Source organism: Manis pentadactyla, chromosome 4, assembly GCF_030020395.1.
Source record: "Manis pentadactyla isolate mManPen7 chromosome 4, mManPen7.hap1, whole genome shotgun sequence".
NCBI lineage: Eukaryota > Metazoa > Chordata > Mammalia > Pholidota > Manidae > Manis > Manis pentadactyla.
This window is the reverse complement of record NC_080022.1, coordinates 52,092,596-52,107,288: the sequence shown is the minus strand read 5'-3', so window position 1 is coordinate 52,107,288 and position 14,693 is coordinate 52,092,596.

The window sequence follows — 14,693 nt, the reverse complement described above, 5'->3', positions numbered from 1 at the left end:
GAGAACTATGATGGATCTGCTTATTCTTCATGTCTAATTCTGAGCATTGCTTTTTAAAAAATACCAACTAGAAATATAAGATGATATGAAGTTCAAAATAATGATCTGACTCTTTGACATGGTTTTTGAACAACTCTTGATCTCAAACAATATTTGTAGAATGGCAATAACTTCTTTTCCAATCTGACAATCTGACTTAACCCTCTTAACTTTCCTCTGTCTGCCAGGTGGTATTCTGTAAAGGTTAAAGGCACAGGACTTGGTGTCAGACAGACCCAGGTTCAAATACAATCTCTATAAGTGGTTCTGGGCTACCTTACCCCCTGTGTTACCCTCTCTGTGCTTCAATTGCATCATCTATAAAAGAAAGATGATACTTATTGGATGGTTAAAACTTAGTGCTTACTTACTCTAAGGTGACTTTTATGCTAATATTTCATCTTTATAACAACCCTAAGAAGAAAATGTTATTAGTAATAGTCACATTTTACAAATACAAATAAACTGAGGCACAGAGAGGTTAATACAGATAATCACAAGAGTAGCATTTGTAAGTTCGTTTTTTTTTCAACTTAATGCTATAGCATAAGTATTTTTCACCATGACAATTTGTAATGGCTTTGTAAACATATGTTTTAATGGCAACATACTATTTCATGTGTGCCTATGCCTTAATTAACTGAGGCATAATTAATTAATTTACTGTTAGTTTATTATCAGACATTTGGATTGTTTTAGATTTTTCTCTATTGTGAATACCATTGTATGTGATGAACATATTTGGAAGTTTTTTCCATAGTTCTGATAATTTTTCTTTGTCATAGATTCCAGAATAGGAATTAGAATCCAATGGCAACACCACCTTCTCAGGCTTTTTGCTTGCTGCCTGTTGCTACGATTGTTTTCTAAACGGTTGTATAAATTTACATTCCCACTTGCATGAGAGTGTTTTACTGCACAGTACCCAGGTCAAAGTCGTCATCTGAAGGTCAAAAAACAAAGGTTCAAACCCCTGTAACGTACAGAGTGCCTTTCAATGATCTATCTCAAAGAATGAGTAGTCTTCTACATTGTCAGGTGGCTTGCGTGGCCTGCTTATTCCTAGGCTACCAGGTGACAGTCAGCAGCAATATAACCTCACCGGAAGAGTCTCGATGTTTAGGATGATGCCTTTGTTAGCATGTGGGCAATTAGGGCCTTTATTTGACAGAGTTGGGCTAAGTTGGGTGGATTTTTAAAAACCAAGATGTCACTCAGAGCATAGAATGATTGCAGGCATTCTAATTACATTCTTAACCTGAGGTGTAACGAACGTTGCTGCTTTGGAACAAAGCAGAGGCTGTGGCAGAGTATCTCCATGAGCTGCTTTTAGGAATTGAAAAAGAAAGCTTTTTCAGGCAGGCTTTTTTTAGGAAGATGATGTTATTTTATTATGCTCCTAAGTATGGGTTCTGTAGCCAGAATTTATGTTCTTCTACATATTATTTTTGATGAACTTGGGCAAGCTGTTAGACCTTGCTAGATCTCTATTTTTTCATCTATAAAATGGGGATAAAAATACCTATCACTTGGGGCTTTGGAAAAATACAGATACTATGTGTGAATTTTATTATGGGTGCTCAAGTTGTGGTTTGTTACATGGTTGTATTTCTGTTGCTCTTATAAAGGGATTGTTAGGATTAAGAAAACTTGTTTTTCTGTAGCCATCTTTGTCCAGACTAGATGTTAGTTGATATTTGGCTTTGAAATCAGAAGGGCTATTATCCAGACCTTTAATATCAGAAATATTAAATATTCAGACCTTTAATATCAGGTATGCTGCTTTCAGAGTTGTGCTTACATAAATTCATGCTCATAATATAAACACCTGTTAGAGAAGGAAAATTCCACAGCTGGGGAAAGAAAACCTCATGGAACTCTGGTGTCTGGAGCATGTGTGGGACACAGCACCATATTTTGACTTCTTAACAACTTTATGTAAAGCAAGTACATGCTTTCAAGAAAACTAGAGATCAACCTGCAGCCACTCATTCCTAACTTTACTTCATTGTTGTTTGTGTTTTTTTTCCCCCTGCCTCTTCAGCCTGAAAGGATAGATCAAAGGCAGATATTCCAGGATTCAAGAGAATGGCTGTGATAATAATAACCACCATCACAAAAGCCCAACAGCTTACATTGAGAACATACCAAGTACCAGGTCCTATGTTCAAGAACTTTCCATACCTTATCTTGATAATAATCAGTGAAGAAATTACTAGTATTATTCCTGTTTTATAGAGAAGAAAAGCAACTGTTTGAGTGACTTGTCCAAAGCAAGTCTGTCTGAGGTCTGGGACTTAAGCCCAGGTCTTACTGACTTTTATTCTTGGGTCTTCCTTAGACTTTTGAGTGTAAAATTTGTAAGATCTAATGGGTACTGTGAACAATGTGACTAAAGAAAGAAAATGTCATAGAAATAAAAAACTTGTAGATTACCCTAACTAACCAAACTTACTCTGTGTAGTTATGGAAACTGAGGGCTGGGGACGAAACTTTCCAGTGATCACACAATTTACTCTTCCAAGTAGGTGGCCAAGTGAGGCTGCAAAAATCTATAGTTTGCTGTTAGGTTTTTAAAAACTTGTTACTATGAAAAATGTCAATCATACACAGAAGTAAAGAGAATACTGTAATGAATCCCCATCACTCAATTTTACAACTACCCACATTTCGCTATTCTTACTGACTTCTTTGCTTTTCATGTGGGCTATTATCCAGACCAGACTAAATATTCAGACCTCTAATAATCTCTATACACCTGAGATGAAATTCCTGTACTGAACTGCCAAGAGGTGTCTGTTTCAGTGGAACTTTGTGTTGTGTTATAAAATCAAAGTTTGAGTATTCCTTTGAGAAGAGAAGGTTTTGAAACCAATAACTTTCCCTTCTCTTTTAGCTCTTAAGTGAGAAGGAGCATTTAAAGGTGACTGGAAATACTCAAGAAGTCTTTCTATCCTAATTTCAGCTTTAAGCAAAATATCAGTCTAAGGACATTTATGTTCCTACTGACTATTATTCCAAATCCAGTGATTATTCCCCCTCCAAAGCCAACTGAGGCACAGGGAAGAGGTACTGGCAATGAGAACAATAATTAGCCTTTAAGTTTAGCTTCTTTTATTCATATGTGATGTTAAACGCCTTGCTTTTAGTGAAATTTTCATTGGAGAACTTCCTGTTCCCTTTCTGATCTATTACAGCCCACTACCCACCAAAGGGGGCACATTTTAACAAATCTCTTTAAGCTAGGACATTGGAAAGATCAAAGAAAAGATGCCAGAGTCTGTCCATTAGCTTTTTATGAACAGTGGTTCCCAGACATCTTTTTTATTTAAAATCCTATTATTTTTGTTAATAGTAACATTTTTATTATTTTACTTTTGCTAAGCACCAACAATTAGCTAGGCACCACTTAAGAACAAAGAAAATCTGTTTCGGCGCTTAGGTGCTCAAGGCCCAATTCTCATGCCCCCCTGCCCTCTCTGTGTCCTTCTGTGCCCAGTATTTGTCTTTGAAGTTCAATAGAGCCCAACCCACAGAAGAGAACTTCAGGGAAATGGATGGAGCTGAGCACAGACTGCCAGATACCAGAGAGTCAGCTGTTTGGGAGTGTCTTTAAGTGGTCGCCTGGCTCTCCCAAAGAGTCAAGGGGTAGCATCTCTGCCAAGAGGACAGAAGGAATAGTTAGAGAGAGAGAGAGAGAAAGCTCGAGGAGTTCCTTTAAAAATAAATCAGTAAAGCTCCAGGCCTAAAATTTATCTCTGAAGAGTCAGACAGGAGGAGGGAAAGGGTCCATGCTTAAAATGCCAAAATATAGCCCAGTAGATTGATTCTGTGCAGCCAGTATCAATCATGCAGATAGATTTTGCCACAAAATGGTTCAATGTTCCTTTTCTTAAAAAACTTCTCTGACTTAGGCATCCAGATGGTGAATGAACAATGAAGAATGGGTGGATATTTTAAGACATCTTAACTAAGGTGGGGATGCTGAAGCTAAATATGAATTTCCCAGTTCTCCCATCCCTAGACACCTGAGAAAATTCCTGTACTGAACTGCCAAGAGGTGTCTGTTTCAGTGGAACTTTGTGTTGTGTTATAAAATCAAAGTTTCAGTATTCCTTTGAGAAGAGAAGTTTTCGAAACCAATAACGTTTCCTTCACAGTGTTCCTTCTATTTTTGTAGAAGTACATTTGAGGTGATTTTAATGTATTAAAGATCTACTAAATGTTTTGGACTGAAACTAAAAATCTTCTCAACTGAACATCTTCAAAAACTTTCTAAAGTTGCAAAATGACCATTGAGGGAAACCTGGAAAAATATTAAAGTATAAAGAAGAAGTTACTCACCTATGCTTCTACCTCCGCAAAATAACCACTGATAGCATCTTTTCAAGTCTTCTTTCTATAGATAATAGTCATGCTATCATAATTTAGTTTCTCATTTTCTTGTCATTGGGACTTCACCAAGTGTGAAAGAAAGAAATTTAGGTCAAGTTAAAAAAACTAAAATGTAGGCTAAAACTTAATAGGATTTACTTCATAATTTTAAAATATCAATGGTGAAATTGTAAGATCCCTTGTCCTAAGATATGCTATAGTTCTGTTTAATTAGCAACAATGGCTACAACATGTGACCTAAAATTGGAGCATTTGCTTACAAACAGAAAATAGAGGAAACAAAGAGAAACTATATGTACTTGCAAGCAGTAAGAAAGTCTTGTATTATTTAGCATTTAAAATTGTCAAAGATAGAAATTAGAAGTGCAAAAGTTGAAGCTCTGGTGACCACAGTGAGGCCTCCAGACATGAGTCAGCCACAAAAAATGCTCAACCTCATTTAAAAAGCTCTTTGTCATGGTCCAAAAAAACAACATTTTTAGTGTTTTCCTTTGACTTCACATCCCGCTATTGCAAGTACATGGCTAATTATTATCTGAATGATATCTATTATTCCTGTGTTCTAACCGGATATGATCCAAATATGGCCACAAACACATTATAGTGTGCAGCGAAATCAAAAGAATAAGATAATTCTGTTTTTAAGGGTTAATGGTATTTTCACTCCTCCTCAGTTTGAATCATGGACAATAGCTCTACTGTTGTCTATTCTAGGCAGCTGTGCAGAATTGTAAAGATTTGGAGATCTTTGTAGGCAGGAGAAAAATTAAGCCTTTGTACACTTTTTATTCAGTATATTCTACCCAACACCCATGTGTAAGAGTTGGACTTAGGAGTTGCAACAGGCTAAGGAAAGTTTGCACAGATAAACAGTTATTCTAAATTCTGTGCCTACTAAGCTCTGAATCAGAAAGTGCAATTGCAAATCTTTGGGAAATGATATATAAGAAATCCTTTTTCTAACTCTGCCTGTTATATTCTGTGGGGTTCATTTATTATTTTTAAATAATGAACATATGAAAAAGAATTAGCTGAAAAGTTAGCAATTACCTCATCATTTTCAGTCTCAAACAGTTACTGTTCTGAAGCTTTTGAGAAGTGGTCTTGTGAAAGAACATATCCATATATGGAAGGAAAAGCAAAAACCAATATAATTTTAAATGACTAATAAAAGGATTCCAAAGAATTCGTTACTGTGGGCCACAATTGAAAAGATATAATTAAAGTCCTTGGTGCTTCCATCTGGATCCCAGGACGTACTGTTATGTATCTTTCTTTATGTCCTTATGTTTGGTATGACAGCAAGCCATTCTAACACATCCTAAGTGGGGAGAGTGCCCCGGGTGACAGGGAGGTGGAAAATGGGAACAAGAAATGTACCTTAGATCCAGAATATTATTCTATTTGTCACTTTGGGACTCATTTCTAAGAAGGATTTAAAAGCCTAATGCCCTTTCTTATCTCACCCTTGTAATTGTTGGTAAAGGAATAGTAATAACAGCTACCACTTATGAAGAACTTAATATGTATCAGGCACTCTTTTTTTTTTAGTATCTCATTTAATCATCACAAGTCAGTCAAAAGTTTTCTATAACTAATAAGGCACCAAATAATTTTGGCCTTAGTCACCCTTCTATCTCCATCTCCCACTACTTTCCCCTTAAAATATACTCTCCCAGCCAGGCTGACCTCCATGTTCCTCACACACAACACACACACACACCTACCTCAGTACCCTGTCCTTGCTGTTCCCTCTGCCTGGAATGTTCTTCCCCCATATATCTGAATGGTTTACTTTCTTACTTCATTTAGATCTCTGCTCAAACTTTGATTCATCAGTAAAACCTTCCCTGATAACTGCAAATGACATAGTACACCTGTCACTTTCTGTCCCCTTATCCTGCATTATTCTTTTCCATAGCATTTATCACTACTAGCCTTATATATTTGTTGTCTCTCATCCCCATTGGAATGTGATCTCCTTGAGATTAGGGACTTTGTCTACTTCCTTTACCCCAACTGATCTATCCTGTGCTTAGAATCGTGCCCGGCACATATTACACATTGATTATATTTGTTGAATGAATGGATGAATGAAGAAACTGAAATAACCCAAGTATACACAGTGCCGTGGCCGAGCCAATATTAGGATCTGTATCCCGTTGAATCCAACAGATGGCAGAGAGGATGCAACATTTGAGCTGAGCTTTAAAAGATAAGTAGAACTTAATATTTATAGTTTTATTCTCTTGCTGCAATGATGTTGCCTACTTGTAGCTTTCACAGCTTTCCTTTTTGATATTTTTATTCCATTTAGGAATAAATCTTATTATTACAAGGATGATGAGTCACATAGTACTGTAAAGATAGCTGGCCAAACTTGTTTGCATCAGAATCTTTTCCCTGTCTATCCGCTCAAAGGGCAATGGCTCCTATCCTTTACCCCTGTGACCCAGGTATGAAACTTGGTATGAGAGGGGACTTGGTGTGCTCTCAGTGTTCACAGACATGGTCCTCAGCTACCTGCTCAGGTCAGCTTCTTATTCCATGTGAAGCACTCAGTCCCTGGCCCTCAGTCTCAATAAATGATCATTATTGCTGGCATCATTGTATATTCTTTTCCCTCCAGCATGGTCTATGTCCCCAGATCTCCTTGGACCATGACTTTTCACCAGCTCTGCTGTCTCTGATGCCTTGCCCCCATGTTATCTATCCCAGTCCTTGGCACCTCTTACCTGAGGGCAGTGTAAGCACCTGGTTTGTTCTGATCTCTGACGTGGGCACAAGGGAATCCTGATTTATAGCATCTTCACAGGTATTTTATCAGCCTTTTGGCTAATTGCATCTGCATGTGATCTTCAGGAAAACTTATGACTTATTTCACTTAAAAATTTTGTTTAATCCAGAGAAATACACCACCACCTTTCTCTACTGGTATGTCTGATGGCTTCTCTAAAGTTCACCAGTGTCCATATATTGTGCTCCTTGTTCCTATGGGAAGGTCATGATCATTAGTGTCACACAGTCATTTATAAGTGATGTGACCTGGAATGAGTTGCCTCACCTCTCTGAACCATTGGTTCCCATCTATCCCATATAAGATATAAAAATGTATATCTTACAGAAGAGTCATAAGTGGCATTATATATAAAACATCCAGGACAGTGCCTGGCATCTACACTGAAATTATTATTTTTTGTTTTGATGAAGACTGAAGATGTTGTCTTAAGTGATGTTGGGAAACCACACCTCTCCTTTGAAGTATGTCCTAATTAACACTTCTCCACTTCTGCTCCTTTATTCCAGTGGAAGCTGCACAGATGTCCCTGCTGGCAGTGCTCAGGGCCACAGAGGGCTCAGCAGTGCAATCCTCAGATGCAGGAGAGCCTGGCTCTCTTCATCTGCTACCATACAGGTCACGTGGAAGGTGTGGGTATTTTCTTTTTTGCTTCAAACAGCTCTGTACACAACTGCAGTATCTTTGATCTCTTCTTTAGCACCACCTTCGACTATCTGTTGTTAGGCCTTAAGCCCATTATCACTCTCTGTTCTGTTTGCTTCTAAAATGCTCTAAGACATTTACAAGTGTATGCGGAGCTCCCAGAGAACAGGAGCCATGAATTATCTATCCCAGAACAAAGCACAGTGCTTGGAGAAAGAAGATGATCAGCACCTTTGTTGCTTGTAGTGGGTGTTGATGTTCTTGGTAAACTTTCTTTCTTCTTCCATCACTCTGCTCTGCCTACAAATTTTTTGTGCAAGCGTTTCACTGAGGCTTGATTTTTTTCCCTTATTTTCACTCCACCAGGCATACATTTTCCTTTTTATTAATCTGTGCACTCAGTTAAATGCTTTAGCTGCAGGAAATATCTGTATGGCCATTACAGCTTTTAGAAAGTTTCTTGATAGCACATTTTACCCTGTTGCCTCCCTCTGTGACATCTTAAATAGGGAGCAGAGCTTCCCTCCCTTTGAGTGCTACTTTTTATCACATATTAAATGTCTTCCTTTTTTTAAAATAGGGATTTGCACCTCCTTCATGTATTTCTGGCAAATCTCCCGGGTTTTGGGAAATTAATTTTGGCTATTACCCTAGCAAGAAAAGGAACTATCTTTCACTTTATATTCATAATCTCTGTTTTTTTTCCCTGTATCTAAATCCTATTAATTCTACTAGCCCACTTCCACTTTTGTTTTAATACTAATAACTAACATTTGTGTAATACTTTATAGTTTAAAAAGTATTTTCAAACCCACTATTTCATTTGAGCCTAACAACTCTATGAGAATGGCAGAACTGGTACATTATTATTTCAGTTTTATAGACAAGAAAAAACAAGCAAAGCCCAAAGAGTTTAAGTGATTTATCTAGGGTCACATAAATTACTTAAGAATTAGAGCGTTAGACTTGAACCCAGTTTCCCGATACCAAATCCGGTTTGTTTCTTACTGTTCCACACCATTCATACCTAGAAAGTCTCTTACAGACTAGTTCTAAATATTTGACTTCATAGATCAGCTGAACTGTTTTCAATCTTATTATTATTTTTAGTGTTATTGAAATCTGTCCAAACCTACCTCTTTGCATCCACATGTTGTTTTCCCTTTGGCTCAGCACTCAGTAAGATAGCCCACCCTCCCAGAGGGGGTCTCTGGCTCTTTGGATTGGATTAAGTGGCCTTGCTTAGAGCACCAAGTTCATCCTCATACATCCCCTTATGTCTCCATAATTGTCCTTTTCCTTATCTGCATTTCCAACTACTGGAGTATAAACTGTGTCAGTGCAGGGGGGCCAGCCCATGATTTCCACTTTTGGGACCCCAGAATCTAGCACATTGCCTGGACACAGTAGTTGTTCAACAAATATTTATGGAATGAATAAATAATTAATGACAATTTCCACAGGAGTGGAAAGGTTCTCTCTGTAGCTAGCCAGAAGAAATCCCAAAGGGGGTCTCAAGGAAGCTTGTTTTGTTTTGTGTACTTTGGGGAGAAGGGCTGCATTGTGCAAGGTGTAAGGGCAGCACAGAGCATTTATGTGAAGGGACAGTCATCAGGATACCATTTCTCTCAGATACAAAACACAACCCTGCGACATTTCTTATAAAGGAGAAAGAGTATATTCAGCATTGAGCTGTTTCTTTCCTTTTTCCTTTTCTTTAATTGTTGATGATTGTTCTTCAGGGTCTTTGGCTATTCACAGGTCACGTTCTTACAATTTTTCTTTTGAAAGAAGAAATGTTAAAAAAAAAAGAAAACCAGGCAAGTAAACCTATTAGTTTTCCAAAACAACAATAACAGTTTATGAAATTATATACCTCTCAGAAATAACCTTACAAATATTGATTTACCAGGATACTAGAAAACAGCAGGTAATTTTGCAGTCATGAAACTAATACTGACTCACATCTGGCCAGTTATGTGTAGTCTGAACTGAAGATAGCGAGAACTTAGCTTGAGGACAAGAGGTGTTCACACCAGATTTACATGTTTTAATTTATCTAGCTGACCAAAGAGATATCATTATCTTCAGTGCTATGTTTGTGTCTCTATAAGGTTGCATTTGAATGTTTTATAACAAAATCCTATTTCTAGAGGTGCACAGCTCCATTACATAAATCCCTCTTGCCACACACAGTCTTTGCTTGTGGAAATAAACACACCTCCGTCCAGCCACTAAGTGAATTGAGGATGGAAAAGGAAAGCAGCCACTTCTGGTCATTACTACCTTTTTTAAGCACCTTAAACAAAACAGTAGTCAGAGAGTGTGAATGGCCTGAATATAAAATAGTGCTATTGAGTTTTGTGTGTAGAATTATTGATCTCTTGATATCTTGAGTTTGGAAAGTCTTCCTTTTATTAAAACTTCTGCTCCCAGTTTTGCTGTCACCTACCTTCATTTCCTTTCATCATTTGAATGTGCTTGCTGTTTGGGAAATGAATTTCCTTGGCCAGCAGCCCCAAGTGAACTAAGAAATGAAAAAGGCAGCCAGTTCTCTTCTGTGTGAGGAGAAGGGACATGATTTCTCTTGTGCGGGTGACTTTCAGATAGAATGTGATAATAAGGCTGAAGAATATGAATTCAACTCTAGAATGATTCCCTCTGTCCTTCCAGGACTGTGTTTTCCTAGAGTCCAAATTTTTTCAGAAAATGCTTTTACTTCCCTCAAGGGAAGAGGCTGGGCCTTCCTTCTTCCACCCAGGCAAGGGCTTTGCTGAGGCACCAAAAATCAGCTGAGGCTCTACCTAGGGTTCTAAGCAGAGCCCTCTGGCCCCGCTGCAGCCAGGGAACTTCCTTGGGTCTCAGAGTCAGCCTGGGCTGCTCTGCAACAAGCCTAAAGAGGACTTTAAGGGGACTCGCACAGTAAATGACAGTTGGGTTTCCCTCTGGGCCTTGGTCTCTGCTGTTTGTTCTGGATTCCCCTCTCCACAGGCTTCATCTTTTTCTGACTTAGTCCTACTGATCGTCACAGCTCTTCTCAATTTTGTCTTTTCCTAAAAGTCTTTCACAGCTCTACCTGCAATTCCACCATATTGTATTTGTTACTGTGCCAGCTTCTTTTAGGCTATGAGCAACCTGACATTTAGCACAGTGCCAGCACATAGTAGGTATTCAGTAAATGGCTGTTGAATGAATTATTGAGGAAAGGAGATAAATTAGCTGAATTTGGGTTAGTTTAATATGACCCCAATCTATTTGAAACTGTTGATACTGTTAGCAAAAAGAATCCACTTTCATTGGTTTGCCTCAGCTGATTCAGTACAGATGGTCCCCTACAGACATACATCTCAAGTTGAACTCTCAAGAAGCCCCATCCTATGCTGTGAGGTCCCTTAGAAATAATACCACCTATGACAGGGTAAGGTATTCTCAAGAAGTAGTTACTTGGTCCTGGATACACTTATCTGATGAGTTGTTTTAAAAATAGCCGCTTTAAGTAAAAATGATAGCTGATATCACCTCTATTACTTTGGAGAAAATTAAGATTTGGGCAAATACAGTAACCTGGTCTAAACAGCTACTATTAAGAGGATTAATCTGTGTAACTGAGGATGCGATATTTACGTCAGTCTGCACAGGCAAGTCTAGACCTCCATGGCTCATTGAAAGGACTGGTTTCTTTTCTTGGATTTGATCACAAAGGCAGTCAAGGGAATTGTTACCCTGAGTATTCCAAAATGAAAAAAGAGTCTATTTTGAATTCGACCGTTCTTTCTGAAACAGAATGTAGAATTTTTGTTGGGATTTTGTGAATGCCACTGAGCAACCATTGGTTTGCTCATTTTTAGATTATTAGGGATTCTGGAATGGTTCATCCTGACAACTCAGAAAAGGAGGTCCTATACAGTAAGAAAAAAGAGTCTCATGGATGCCACAGTGAACTATTTCACTTGGGTACTATAGGACACATGCTCTCTTTCCCTGTATGACATCTCTTGTTTGTGTTGTTTATAAATAGCTCCTACATCTGAATGAAAGTGCTCATGGGCACAATGTAACTGCATTGCCTGGCCCATAGTAGGGACACAGAAATATTTTGCTGATTTGAATTAACATTATAAATCATGGACATTGAAATGGGAATTCAGAAGACTCCCACCATTGTAATCTATGGTGTTAGCACCTCTTTGATATCCATTAATTTAGGTTTAATGCCATTAACAGTTTACACATATTAATGATCAATAAAAACATCATATATTTTTCACACTTTCCAATTCAAAATGTTTCCACAGACATAACTAATGATATACAATAACCTTATGAAGTGGACAGACAGATTTTATTATCTTTATTTCTCAGATGAAGAAAAGGAGGTTTGTAAAGGTCAAATGACTCTTATAATATTCAACCTACATAATAAGATTCATCTTACATAATAACATCTTTAGTTCACAAGATTACTTTTTTTTATGTAAAAACAAAACACCCAGCACGTTTTGAGTAATACCTTTTATCGGACGAGCTGTACAATATTGACAGAGAGGCTTCTCTGCCTACAGAAATCCTTTCTGGAGTCAATCCCTTACTGACCTAGAGGGGAGTTTTCTATATCCCCAAAGCTTATCTGTCAATATTCCACCATTACTCCAATAAAACGTATTACTTGAAACTTGACTCTACATTTTGTCTGACCAATAAAGGCAAGTAATTAAAAATATTGAGTCAGGAAGCAAGACATATTGGGTATTGTGATGCTCTAGTAGACACATTCTTAAAAAATAATTTACTGCCCCACTATTAAAATGCAGTTTATTTTATTTTTTAAGTTGGTAGTCTGGACTTTTCCAAGAACCAAACTATGTTTTCAGAGTCATTTTTGAAACATTTCAGCATTCCCCCTTTCCTGGCCCTTTTTCATCTGGAGGGAGAACAGGTGAGGCACCAAGCAGCAGGTGACGAGGAAATAGGACTAAAAGGTAAACAGGTTGAATCATTAAGCTGGCAGGACAAGGTGCTCCTTGGAAAGGGAAAGGCAGAAACATGGAAGAGTCTGGAGGTCTATTTTCCACCTATCTTTGATTTAGCCAAAAGTGAGATGACTTAAGTTCTGTTTACCCACTTCCCCTCACTTTACCCACCTCTGTTTTTCAAGCCTAGAAGTCTGTGTGTGTCCCCACTAGAGAAATGGGGCACCATATTACTAGTACTCTGAGACCTTGTAGCCACTGACCATTTCCTCCCTTCACACTAAGAACACCCCACTGTGTCCCGTAGATGTAACGAATGATTAATTATTACACCAAGCTGTAAACTCCATGGGGTTAGGATTTTTTTCTCCGAATTTTTGCTACTGAGTCCTAAACACTCAGAGCACCTCATGGCACTCAATAAATATTTGTTGAATGAATAAATGAATAACCATGAGTAGTCTGGGAAATTGAGAAGAAGGAGCAAGAACTTCATGCAGAGTCTACAGTTACAAATTCTTGGGGTCCGGGGAATGTATATTTGAAGGACTCTAAGGAATCTATTCTAACCATGCTAACAGAGAGGACTTTTATCAGGAAGTATTTCTTATTGTATATTAAAGACATCAGGCAATAATCATAACTTAAGTTCAATACTTTTACTACCCAACCTTAGTCTGTATCACAAAATTTCAAGGCTGCCATACCAAGTAGAGAATCCTCAACTTTAGTTTGTAAACCAAAACCCCCACCCCATTAAAAATTAAAAATAACTTATAAAAGCAGAAGCCTCAAAGTTCTGTTATCATTATTATTAATGATTGCCAATCAAGATGGCAGGCACCATGCTTATCATGAATAATGTTATATCCTTAACACCCAGCAGATGCTAATTTTTTTAAATGAATGAATGAATATGTGTCAGGATAAGTAAATCCACAGAAGGTCATTGTGAGAATGAATTGAAACAATATAAGTAAAGTTCTTGAACAGAGTGTCTGGCATGGAACTAGTGTTTAATGAATTATTAGCTCTAATCTTAACAATGATCTGGATAGTAGCTATTATTACCTTCATTTACAGATGAGAAACAGGGCTCAGAGAGATAAGTAACTTGCCCAAATTACCCAGCTACTTTGACTCCATAGCTTGTGTGCTTTCCCCTTTTCCTTGTAGTAAGGATACTTCAAGATTTGAGTGTCATTTCTTTTGGGTGCAGAAAATATATGGACTAGAAAATACCATTTTATTCTGTTCCAATAAGAGTCATTGTGAAGCAAATTCTTGGAAATGTTCAGAGATAGTACAGAATATAAATGAAAGCAGAATTTGGCTATTACTTTGCTAGACAACATAATATTGTGGTTAAGAGATTAAAATCTGATATTGGACCGATTTAGAGTGCTGTTTCACTTAATAAGCTTTGTGACTTTCAGGATGTTACTTAACCTTTCTGAGTCTCAAGTTTCCCTTCTATAATGGAGATTAGAAACAATACCAGTCTCACAGAATGAAATAAAGCAAAGACAGTTACCTGTTTAGTACAGTAAACAGGCATTTACCTGTTTATCCAGCACATGGTAAGCAGTCTACAGCATGCCCACATATATCCCATTTTGGTTATAAAGAATTGACTTTATAATTGGATTTGTTTCTTTGGGTCTGGCTTGATAACAATTAAATTGGCATCATGGAAGCAGTAAGAAGTCAGTTTTGAAGTGGGTACTCCATTAAGACAAATGGCTTGGAGGGGATGCTCCCACTTCCCTTGATGCTATATTGTTTTGGTCTGTCTAGCTGGAGAGCAAACCAAACAGCAGTGTATTGATTTCCGGTATAAAGACACT